Genomic DNA, 12,250 nt, shown 5'->3' with positions numbered 1-12,250 from the left:
GGCAATTTATATGCTGAGTAAATTTAGCAAACAACACATACAATATAAGAGAGAGTTCAGAGATTACTCAGTATCACTTATCCTGGTTCGGCCTCTCTGCCTACGTCCAGTCCCTAGAGTCCTCCGGGCTTTTTGAATCCAATACTAAGCTCTTTAATGGTAGAGCACAAACCAATTACAAGGCAGTTGAATATGCAAGAGTACCTTCCTCTATTCTTCTACTCAACTCCTACTAAGTGCTACAACCCAGCACCTAGATTTCTCTACTACTGAAATGCTTACAACCAAGCACTCAGCTTTACTCTCTCAATATTTCTATTGATCACAGACTTGTTCCTTTTTGAACTAAAGAACACTTTAGATGATTACAACTCAATCTAGCATTTACACATAGAATAGAAAAGTGAGTGTAAGATTCTTTTTGTTCTTGAGTGAGATTTTCTCTCTTGTATTTTTATTTTGATGCTTCAGTGCATATTTTGGTTCTTCGATTGTCTTTTTATAGACGAGAACCTGTGGACTTGATTGTTTAAAATGTCTTGACCGTTGCAACCAAAACGGCTCTTTTGGGGAACATTTTCTGGGAAGCTTCAGACTGTACGCCATTCCCTGCTTCTGTTTTTCTTCAGGTGTCAGGTTGTCTTCTAGTGTCTGTTTTGTTTGTTTGTGCCAGTTGTCTGTTTCCAATAATCCAATGTCCCATGACTCTCGGAATCAGTCTTCTTAGGTGTCTTCGAGGTTCCAATTATTGGTGCAGGAGATTGGCAGTCTTTGTCTTTTAGCAAAACGGATCCTTCGTGCTGTTCTGACGAATACTCAGCTTCGTTTATTCATGGTTCATGCTGAGTTCCTTTAAGGTCAGCTCCGTTTTGTTTCTAAACTTTAACTCCACTCAGCTTCTATTCTGTCATGCTGAGTTCTTTTCTACTCAGCTTTGTTTGTGCTGACTTTTGTCCTGTCTTTTACTTTATATATTTTTGCACTCAAGATTTAACAAACATATTAGTACAATCAAATCAAAGCATCTAAATTTAATTGCCTCTTAATCATAGATGATTTTGTCAAATCAAAATCTTGTGGAAAGGTGTTTCAACAAGTAGCTCCCTCCCCGTTCCTAGAACTGTTCAAGATGATGGTGTACCCGTTATCGATGGCCTACGTGAGAGTACACAAAGGTTGACGCGTTATTCCAAGGCCTTATCTGCTGCTGCTAGGAATGACACCTTCATTCCTCCTCCACCCGATCTTGGCAAAACGGGGGAGAACAGACAAGATGGAACTCAAAATGCAAGTGGAACATCTGGAAGCAAAGACAAGGGAAAAGCCAAGTTTCATGGGGAGCCCACCTCAAGAAAGAAAAAGTAGTTTAATCATACTTCAGGACTAAGCATGTAGTTTGTGCTTAATATCTTTTTTGTTGTTGTTTTTTTTATTGTGCACTTTGATGTTGTTGAAGCTATGGTAAGTACCATTCTATCCAAACTCTCCAAATACCATGTGCTAAAAACCGATAAATCAAAATTGAACAAATAAGCAAAAGTAAAACATACTTAGTGTACGTTAAAACACCAAAACAATCTGTGCATCAAACTGAGTATTTAATCATTTCTGAAAAACTGGTCTAGAATTGAACTAAGTCAGTATAAGCAATGTCTTAAGCCTATTTGGTTAAATCTTGGAAGGTTTAGAATTAAGCTAGGACAATTAATGCAACCCTTACGGGGGAGCAAATTCAGAAAAATGAAACAAAAATTCAATCATGGGGAATTTCAAAACTGAGTTCCATAATTATGTATTTTGCCAACATCAAAATGGGGGAGTTTGTTGAAACACCGTTCCACAAGATTTTGATTTGACAAAATCATCAATGACTAAGGACAATTAAATTTAAGTGCTTTGATTTAATTGTACTAATCTGTTTGTTCAATGTTGAAGTATAAACGTAAATACAAAACATATAAAAAGTAAGACAGGACAAAGTCAGCATGAGGTCAAAGGACAAGCTGCGTAGAATTGAACTCAGTACCAAAGAATAGAAGCCTGAAGTTCAACAAAGCTAAGTGGAATGGAACTCGGCATCAAAAGCTCTCTTACTAGTTGTCGTGCAAAACAAAACTGACCAAAAAGGGAACTCAGCATAAGACTTAACAACAAACGAAGACAATGAATAAAGTAGAGGACGAGTAAATCCTCAGGACAGCATGAGAGATCCGTTCACTAGAAGACAAGTTTTGCAAACCTTCTGCACCAATAATTGAATCCTCGGAATTATGCAATAGACACATTCCGAGATGTATGGGTCAATGGATTATTGCTAAAAGACAACTGCCACAAAAAGACAACGTCTGCAGGAACAAGACAAGCCTGACGCCTGAAGAATTCAGAGGATAGGATTGGCCTGCAATATCTGAAGCTGACCAGAATCTGTCTCCCAAAAGAGCCGTTTTGGAATTAACGGCTAAATCATTTCAAATGATCCTTCTCCAGGTCTTCATCTATATAAAGACAATCAAACTCCTTGGAGCATTGCTGAAGTACAAAAAGAAAAATACAAGAGAGAAAATTACAAGTTCAAAGCACTTCAAAACAAGAAAAAGATCTTACACCCATTTTCTATTCCTGTGTAAATGCTAGATTGATTGTCTGTAATCATATAAGGTGTTCTTCTTTTGAAAGAGAACAAACTGTATCAATTGAGATATTAAGAGTGTTGTGCTGAGTGTTTGGTTGTAAACATTCAGTGGTAGAGAAATCTAAGTACCGGGTTGTGGTGCTTAGTAGGAGTTGAGTAGAAGAATAGAGGACGGTACTCTTGCATATTCAACTGCCTTGTAAACGGTTTGTGCTCTACCTTTAAAGAGCTCAGTATTGGATTCCAAAAGCCCAGAGGGATTCTGGGGACTGGACGTAGGCAGAGAGGCCGAACCAAGATAAGTGATACTGAGTAATTTCTAACTCTCTATATATATATATGTGCTTGTGTTGTCTGTCATATTTACTCAGCATATAAACTGTTAAACGCTGACTCTGAGTAAATAGGAAGTGCTGAGGTGGAAACTGACCATGCAAGTGTCAATTCCCATCTCTCAAAGTAAAACAGTCTTAGTCAGCATCTGACTAAAGCTGTCTTACGCTAAGCTCGTCCGAGCTGACCAAAGCTGAGTTGATTAACTTATTGAAATAACTAAGTTAGCAAGATTAATTAGCGAAAAAGTTATATTAGTTCCTAACCCCCTCTTTGGAACTAATCACACGGGACCAACACATAGGACTCTCATTAATTGATCCGCCCATTTCTTATCATGCTCCCCCAATCTTTTCTTTATTCCTTTTACGATCGTCCGATTGGTGACTTCGGTCATACCGTTGGATTGAGGATAATAAACGGAGGCGAATCTGTTCTGAATGCCCAATTGTTCACAGAAAGTTTTGAACTCTCCACAGTTGAATTGCGTCCCATTATTAGTGATAATCATGTGGGGAACTCTATATCTTCCCACGATATTATCTTTGACGAATTCTACCATTCGTTCCGCATTGATGGAGGAGACAGCTTCAGCCTCTACCCATTTGGTGAAATGATCTACTGCCACTACCACGTACTTCCTTTATCTTCGAGTAGGAGGAAATGGTCCAACAATGTCAATTCCCCAAATAGCAAAGGGTCGACCTTCAAGGATGGGTCTCTGGAGGTGTTTGGCGGTGTGTGATTCATTTTCATGAATCTGACAACTATGGCAAGATTCCACCAATTTTTGTGCATCGAGTTCCGCTGTGGGCCAATAAAATCCTGCTAACCTGGATTTCTTCAAGATGGAGGCAGATGCCTCATGGGCTCCACATATTCCTTCGTGCAACTCCTTGAGGACCTGTTGTCCTTCCTCTGGCACAATGCATTTTAACCAAGGGTGGCTAAAAGACTTTCTGTAGAGGCAACCATTAATCATGGAGAAATAGGCCGCCTTCCTTACTATCCGTCGAGCTTCTTCCTTGTCCAAAGGCAGAGTTCCATCTATCAGATACTGGCGGATTGGTGATCTCCAATCATTTTCCACTGTCGTGAGTAAGGATACCTCCTCCAAGGCGAATGCCGGGGCTGCTTTGACTTTGAATGGGCACTGTAGATCCACCCAGTTCTCCTTGCTGGAAGCCATTTTAGCTAGGTGATCGGCCTATGTGTTCGATCCTCGAGGTATATGGACTAGCTCCCATTTAGTTTCTTTAGCTTCAAGGTGATTCAGTAATTTTTTAACCTCATCAATGTATTTGGCTAAAACATCATCTTTTACCTCGAAATTTTTGATCACCTGGTTGACCATTAATTTGGAATCACTGTAGATCACGATCCGCTTAGGAGTGATTTCCTTTAACAGGCGTAGCCCCAATATTAAGGCCTCATATTCCGCCGCATTGTTGGTTGCAAGGAAATCCAATTTTGCTGCGTACCGTAGCTTTATATATTGGGGACCCTTGATCACGATGCCTATACCTGCACCTTCTGCCGAGGAAGCTCCATCTGTATGCATCGTCCATTCCTCGATTTTAGATTTGGGGAGATTTATTCCCTCTTCAGTGAATTCATTCACAAAGTCTGCCAAGACTTGACTTTTCAGGGCTGACCGGCTTTCATAACGAACATCGAATTCTCCCAGGCGAATTGCCCATTCCATCAATCTTCCTGAGGTCTCGGGCTTTTGCAACACTTTCCTTATTGGTATGTTTGTGCGAACTATGACAGCATGAGCCTGAAAGTAGGGCCTAAGGCGAATCGCTGTGGTGACAACGGCCAACGCCATTTTATCGAGCTTGGAGTATCGGGTTTCAGCATCTTTTAATACTTTGTTCACGTAATAAATGGGATACTGCTGACCATCCTCTTCCCTTATCATGACCGTGCAAACGGCTTTATCTGTTACCGAAACATACATATAGAGATTCTCACCTTTCTGAGGCCGACTCATCAGGGGCGGCTCCGTGAGAAACCGTTTGATCCCTTCAAAGGCCTTCTCACAATCCTCGTTCCATTCAAATGTCTTTTGCTTCTTGATTACTTCGTAGAAGGGTTGGCATCTACGAGCAGAACATGAGATAAACCTGCCCAAGGCTACGATGCGCCCGTTAAGACGTTGCACCTCCCTAATATTCTGTGGTGCTTTCATTTCCAAGACAGCTTTGATTTTGTCGGGATTTGGGCTTACTCCCTTCTGGCTGATCATGAATCCTAAGAATTTTCCATACGTTGCTCTAAAGGTACATTTTTCTGGATTTAACTTGATGTTGTGATGTCGAAGTACGCCCAGTACCTCCTTTATATCATCCGCATGTTTTTCCACAGTGGTACTCTTGATGATCATATCATCTACATAGACAGAAAAGTTATCACCTTTGCTTTCTCCGAATATTTTGTTCATCATCCGTTGATAAGTTGCCCCTGCATTTTTAAGCCCAAAGGGCATGACTTTGAAGCAATAGGTGGCCTGGTGAGTCACGAACGATGTCTTGATTCTATCCGATGGCTCCATTGGGATCTGGTGATAACTCGACTTCACGTCGGTGAAGGAGTACATGGTGTGTCCCGCGGTTCCATCCACTAAGATATCAATACATGGCAAGGGGTAGTTGTCTTTGGGACAAGCTTTGTTGAGATCTATGAAGTCAATACACATGCGGTACGATCCGCCTGCTTTTTTGACGAGAACCACATTTACCAGCCACTATGTATAAAGCACCTCCTCGACGGCGTCCGCCCGTTTAAGCTTGGTGATCTCCTCTTCTATCACCTTCTGCCTTTCAGGGCCATGATTTCGTCGTTTTTGTGCCACCGAGACCGCATCCTTGTCAATGTTGAGCCTGTGGGTGATCACGTCCGGACTAATTCCGAGGAGAATCTCATCTTTCCACGCAAAGACATCCTCCGACTCATGGAGAACTTTGGTAATCGCTTCTTTGATCTCTCCCTTCAACCCCTTAGCCATCCGTACCTGCTTTTCATCCGCCATAAGGTACATCTCCGTTTCACCCAAGGCCATGGTGACGAGTTCTTCCTCGTCTTCCTCCTTAGACTGCGGACGAATCGTTAAAGAGGACGAGTATGTCTCCTGAGCCACTTTTTGATTCCCTTGGATCATTACACCTCCCTTGGCCGTGGGGATGTAAATGGTTAAATGGCATATGGAGATGAGAGCTACATCTTTGGAGATAAAGGGTCGCCCCAGGATAATATTGTAAGCTAACTGGCCATCCAGGATGGAGAATTCCAGATCCCCTTTCCAGACTTGATCTTCATCAGCTAACTCACAATCTAATGTTACCTGGCCCTTTGTTTGGATGGTGTGCCCTGTTACTCCCAGAATCTCTACTATGGTGGTTTCCACTTGGATGCGGTCGACCATAAGTTTGGCGAATGCTCCTCTCGTGATTACATTGCATGAACTTCCGGTATCAATCATCACTCTTTTCATCTCCCAGCCTTCCACCATCATAGTAATACCAGGGCATCCGCATGAGGAGAGATCTTAGAGCCGGCATCCGCAAAAGGGCGGTTGAGTGATGTCCTATCCAGAGCAGTTGTTTTCGCCTTTTTCAACACAGGTTGGTATCCAGGTCCGCCTGCTATGACATTGATGGTCCCTTTTGCCTTTTTCTTCTGATCATCTCTCAACCTGTCTCCATCACCCTGCCTATTCCCCATAAAAATCCAAATTGACTGTTGGCGCATATATTTGGGAGACATGTCATTAACCACCTTTGTACGTTAAGCTCGATCAACATTAATTTTCATAAAATAAAGGCCGATCGACCTTGAATCCTCAATACGTCATTTTTCCTTTCACATGATACAAGATATATGACAAACATTTGTTTTCGTGTCGTTTGAATGTTTTTCGCGATAATATATTAAAGTTATGTCATCTGAATGCTTATGTGAAAAGAACCTCAAAGCACATGTGGCCTTACGATGGCACACTTCTGTCATCTAAAGATGACGCACTTTTAATTGAAAAGTACATAACCATCAGATGACACTTGTTATAGATGACTGTCATAGGTGTCTGGAAAAAAAAAGTGGCAAATGAAATTAAGTTACACAGCCAACCAAAACGCATCTCAAATTTAAGGCGCTCAAAATGATTGACTAATTTTTTGGCTCATATATAAACCAAAACCTACATAGAAAATTAGGTTTCTTCTTCTTGAGCTCGATTCTTCAGGATTTAGCTCTCCCGTCCCCCTCATCGGCCCTTCCATGGAAGCTTTCTACATGTAAATCTATGTTTCTCGGATCGAAACATAGAAATGGTAAGCTATATTTACTATGTTCCTCTGTGTATTAGAGTTTCATTGTTCCTTAATCTATCTTTTTTTTTTGTTCAAACCTGTAATGATCGTGAGATTTGCTCTTGCGAATGTGTATTTCAGTTGCTAGAATAAGGATGAATTAATTGTCAGACTTACCAATAAAAAGGTTAGATCTTTCGCTTAGATACACTGATTTCTTTGTATTAATTGTAAGATTCACTAATGAAAAGGGTTGGTCTTTATCTTACCTACACTGATTTCGTCATTTTAATTCATGTTACGGGTGGGCAATATGTTTCGTGATGCTATTGTGGGTGATGCTGAGATATGTATATCTTGCTCTTTTTATTTGCAAATATTATTAACATTAGGGATTATAAACTGATCCGAGTCTCTTTTTATTTGAAAATAATATTTGCAGAGATATTAAGAATGCTTATGTACATGGGAAGATTGATTGAAGAGTATAACATGGGAAGATTTCTTTAACTTATTGAGTATATATGTGATTGATTGATTGTTATCTTATTCGAGAAACATGTTCTTTTTATAGTTATGAAGCATGTTATGTGTGCTCTTACACTTTAGATGTTCGGTGAGTATGTTGTCTTAGAATTGTGGCTAGTTCTTGTTGATCTATTGCCTGTGGATAACATAATATGCCCAACATTAGATGGTATATGTATGCTCTTATTTATTGAAGTGAAACTCTTGGCTACTTGGAGTGAAAATGGCATATGTATGCTATTATACTTTAGATGGTAATTTAGTATGTGTATGAAGCATGTAGTAAATTGGTGTGAAGTTGATTCATGTTCTGTTGGTTAATGTTCTATTACAAATTGATTGAATATGTATGAACTGATTGGCCATGCTCTTATACTTTAGATGTTCAGTGAGTATGTGTATGAATATAAATGTGTATGAAGCATGTAGTAAAGGAAGAAGATGCTTCATGTTACTAATGGTTGATGTTCTCTTTACGATTGAATAGCTATGAACTGATTGGTCATGCTCTTATACTTTATATGTTTATTGGTTACGTTTATGTGTCATGTAGTAAAGTCTCAATGAAGTCATATATATACTCTTATCCTTTAGATGGTAATTGAGTATATGTATGGAGCATGTAGTAAAAGGTTGTCAACTTGCTTCATGTTCTTTTGGTTGACGTTCTGTTTATGGTTGAATAGGTATGAACTAATTGTCCATGCTCTTATCATTTGTTCATTGAGTATGTGTATGAAGCATATAGTAAAGGGTCAACGAGTTGTAACCATTACTCTTTTACAAATTGGTTGATGTTCATTGAGTATGTGTATAAAGCATGTAGTAAAGGGTCAGTGAAGTTGTTACAGATGCTTCATGTTACAAATTAGTTAATGTTGATTATGAACTGATTAAGCTTGTATGTTTACTTGACATATATCCACAAATAAATAAGAATAAACTGATTAAGCTTATTTGTTTGTTTATAAGGTAGCATATCTACCATTAAGCTTGATGTGGTTAGATGTCTTCTGGTTTGGCTACTTGAAGTGAAACAATTGCCTTGTTGATTAATATACCTTGTAGTCTTACATCCCAGTTGCATAGCATTGCCTGTGGGTAGCATAACATGCCAAACAATGCATAGATGTTCAATGGTTGTCATATGAAAGAAATCCTTTAGGATTCTGTTTCAATTTTTGGGTTCAATACTTAGACGTAGAAGAAGTTCACACATATCAATTTGATGGATAATCTGACTAGGGTAAGAGATTAAATGAAATAGCAAAGCTTAATAGCAACATGCTCAAGAGTTCATGTTTCAGAAGTAGATCAATTTCTATTTCAAAACATAACAATTTCTATGGTTTCACTTGCATATATATTTGTATTTTGAAATGAGATTAAGTTGTGCATTACACAAAATCTAAAAAAGCCTATATCCACATGTTAGACAGATAAGTTAGGCAGCTATTAGGCACGAAAATGACCATATTTAAACATACCATTTGTGATAAATTGGGGTTAATATAGGTTTAATCTTGTTTAAATAAAGGACTAATTGGTGTTTTATGCAGATTTGAATTGATAAAGTCAAAAAGGCTGTTATACAGTCTGTTTTGCAACTACCAAGAGGCGAGGAGCTTACTTTGATCCAGCGGATAATACTGCAATCTGATGATGGACAGCGACGTGTGGGAGGGGGCAGGAATGGGCGGCTAGAAGAAGCATGATGACAAGACCTATCGACTCTTGAGTGTTTGAGAGTCAAACATTATACCACCACTTTAAGCACCGAAAACAATATCCCATCTTTTGAACAATCTTTCCAATTTGTAATATTATAGTTTATTTTGTGTACTCTATATCTTTTTCCCTCCTATTTATATCAGTGGTGGAGGGAAAGAAAAGATATACTTTTGGGGAGATAATTTTGGTACTGAACAATTTTGAGAGAAAAGCTCTCAAGGAAAGAAATGAGGAATCCTTCCATGGAGGTTTGTAGATATAACTCAGGCTGTTCACTCTGCAACATGAGTGAGTAGTCGTTTTGAACCGGTTAGGTCAACAAGGGCTGGTTATGTAAGTTATCTATTTCCTTTTTATGAATGAATGATAATACATGTTGTTGTGTTTGATAAAGCTTTTATTCGCATGATTATATGCATGTATCTTAGTGAATGATGAATGATAGGGAACTGATTTCATCTTCATGGATCTTTTTATCAAACTTCCAAGACCCGAAATAGGAATATTAGGCGATAGTATCAAGGGTTTTCTAAATAGGAATGCTGTTTCGCTCGTAATGCAAGAAAGAACCAACATTAAGGACACTTAAGGTTGTAGTAAATCTTAGAATCTTAAGAACACACGGAAGTTGACTTAATTGAGCTTTAAAGTAGAGACCTTGACTTCACTTTATGTCATTCATGAATAAATAGGATGTTAGAGGCTGAAAGTAACCTGTTCCGCTTTGGCTTAGCCTGTTCTCTCTGTTTATCATTCCAAAAACACATTTTTCGAGATTTAATCTTTACCATTAGTATTTCTATTAACCAGATCAAATCATTTCTCAACTAAAGAAAATCACACACCACGAACACTCTGTTCTGCAAGGTTTTTTTAGTAAAATTTGGTCATCAATCCTTGAGGAGACGATACTCTACTTATCATTTTATTACTTGTATCTAGTGCACTTGCTAGAGTTTGTTTTGAGGATAAGAAGTTTTTGGCGCCGTTGCCGGGGATTGAAAGCAACAAAATTTTATCTGAAGATTTCTGTGAAACAAGGTGTTTTTAATCTGTTTGTTAAATAGTGCAGCCAAAAGCAGTTTTTCTTACTGTCTATGCGTAGAGCTGGACCACCAGTTTTTCCTATCGATCTTGAATTAGAAAGAACGTGTAGAACAAACCAAACAGCAGCTCGACGAGCAAGACAAAGAGAAAGACAGAGGGAAAGAAGAATGGCTGGAAGAATACCAGAACAACCTAATCAAGATGGAGAAGGTGAAAACAATAATCCACCAGTCATGAGAATCAGGGATTATTCCAGACCTACCACGGAAGGGCACTCGTCATGTATTGTGATGCCTAACGAAGGGAACAACATGTTCGAAGTAAAAGCATCCATGATACAGATGTTACAAGCAGCCGTGCAATTCAATGGGTACCCCACTGAAGATCCAAACGCACATATACAGGAATTTGTTACCATGTGTAACACCTTTCGATCGAACAGAGGAGTTGCCGATGACGTGATAAGGCTGAAGCTGTTTCCTTTTTCTCTTAAGGATAAAGCAAAGAACTGGCTAAAGAACTTGCAGCCAGGGTCCATTGCAATCTGGCAGGACATGGCCAGTGCATTTCTGATGGAATACTTTCCACCAAGACAGGCTATCAAACTCAGAAATGAGGTATCCCGCTTTGTACAAGAAGAGGATGAGTCTTTGGCAGAAGCATGGGAAAGGTACAAGGAGCTGTTTAGAAGGGTACCAAATCATGGCATCCCCATGTGGATGCAAGTACAAAATTTCTACAATGGAGTCACTAATACGTACAAAATCCAGATTGAATCCATTGCAAATGGTAATCCCGAGGATCTTGAACCGCAAGCCTTGTATGACCTCATTGAAAAGGTGGTAAGCACAAGTTATAATTGGCACTCAACACTACAAGAAATTCATCATTTCATGACGTACAATATTTGTCACTAAAAGATGCTTTTTGGTCATAATAAAGAATAGATGACGAAATTTTATCGTCAGAACGATTGTCACAGTATGAGCGTGGTATTTTTGTATATATGACAATTTTTAGTTTTGTCACCAAACATTTAGTTTTATATGACGAAAAAATGAAAATGTCATAATATTTGTAAGTTTTTATGACGTTCATTTCGTCATCATTAATGAATATTCCTCGTCACTGAATATTCTATTTTGTCACCATTTGTTAAACTTTTAAATGATAAATTCATACTTTTGTCATGAAAACATAAGTTATGGTGACAAATATCAAAATAACTAGAAAATTATACAATTATAATGATATTATAATTGTCATAAGAAACTCAACCGTTCTGTCATATTAAAATTTAATTTGTCATTGTAAATAATAATTTATGACAAATAATTATCGTTGTTTACATTATAATTCGTTTAGTAATAAATTAATTGTTTAATATATATATATATATATTATTTTTAATTTTTTCTAAATTTAGTTATTATTTAAATCACTAGTAATGATCAATTTATTGTTTGCCAGGCTCGTGAAATTAGAGAAATTATATCTAATGGGAATATAAAATAAAATTGAAATAAAATGCTAATACAAAAAGTAATAAATTGAAATTTTGTATATATGAAGATTTTAAATTACAACAACCCATAAAATAAATAATACAAAAGATAAGAAATATGTTCTATTCTTCAATTTTTTAAGTCTCCACATTTCCTCTGCT

At 38.1% G+C, this 12,250-nt stretch overlaps 1 non-coding gene across 1 annotated transcript; it reads right to left on the bottom strand.

Moving 5' to 3' along the window:
- Positions 1–11,186: 11,186 nt before the first annotated feature.
- LOC136221094 (small nucleolar RNA R71) lies at positions 11,187–11,293 on the bottom strand. The gene has a single exon (XR_010684884.1). It is a non-coding gene; the product is annotated as a small nucleolar RNA R71 (small nucleolar RNA).
- Positions 11,294–12,250: the final 957 nt, after the last annotated feature.

This window comes from Euphorbia lathyris, chromosome 2 (genome assembly GCF_963576675.1).
Source record: "Euphorbia lathyris chromosome 2, ddEupLath1.1, whole genome shotgun sequence".
NCBI classification, from domain to species: Eukaryota; Viridiplantae; Streptophyta; class Magnoliopsida; order Malpighiales; family Euphorbiaceae; genus Euphorbia; species Euphorbia lathyris.
The sequence above is the reverse complement of the archived record's forward strand: the minus strand, read 5'-3'. Positions and strand labels throughout refer to the sequence as shown.